Below are 481 nucleotides of genomic sequence, written 5' to 3'. Positions count from 1 at the left end.
AAGGAGACACTTACACTATTAACTTAAATTAACTATCTTCAATAAACTATATCTCTGTTTCAGTAGACCCACTTAAAATACTTGGGAAACGGAAAACAAACAAACAAACAAACAAAAAAGAGGGCATCAAATGAAACATGTCTGATGCAAATCTACACCCACAAACATATGAACAACTTTAATATGTATACATCAATATGGAAATTTCTCACTCTCCATTTTTCTCCTATATATTGTATAGAACTCTGTATAAAAAATATATATACAGTCAGCTAAAAACGGGCCAGCAGCATTTCAATGTCCAGAGATTTTCCTTAAGAAAAAAAAAAAAAGATCAAGTTGGGCTATTTGACCTTTGAACTGCAGCAGTGCACTTCTTGGCAGGATTACAGAGGAAACCGAAGTCAGAAGGTCAGAGAGAAAGAAAGCTGCTAAGTAAAGTCTTCTTGTTGGGTCGCGAGCCCCCCCCCCCTCTCGTCTG

Source organism: Chanos chanos, chromosome 5, assembly GCF_902362185.1.
Source record: "Chanos chanos chromosome 5, fChaCha1.1, whole genome shotgun sequence".
Classification (NCBI taxonomy): Eukaryota; Metazoa; Chordata; class Actinopteri; order Gonorynchiformes; family Chanidae; genus Chanos; species Chanos chanos.
Note: the sequence above shows the minus strand (reverse complement) of the source record.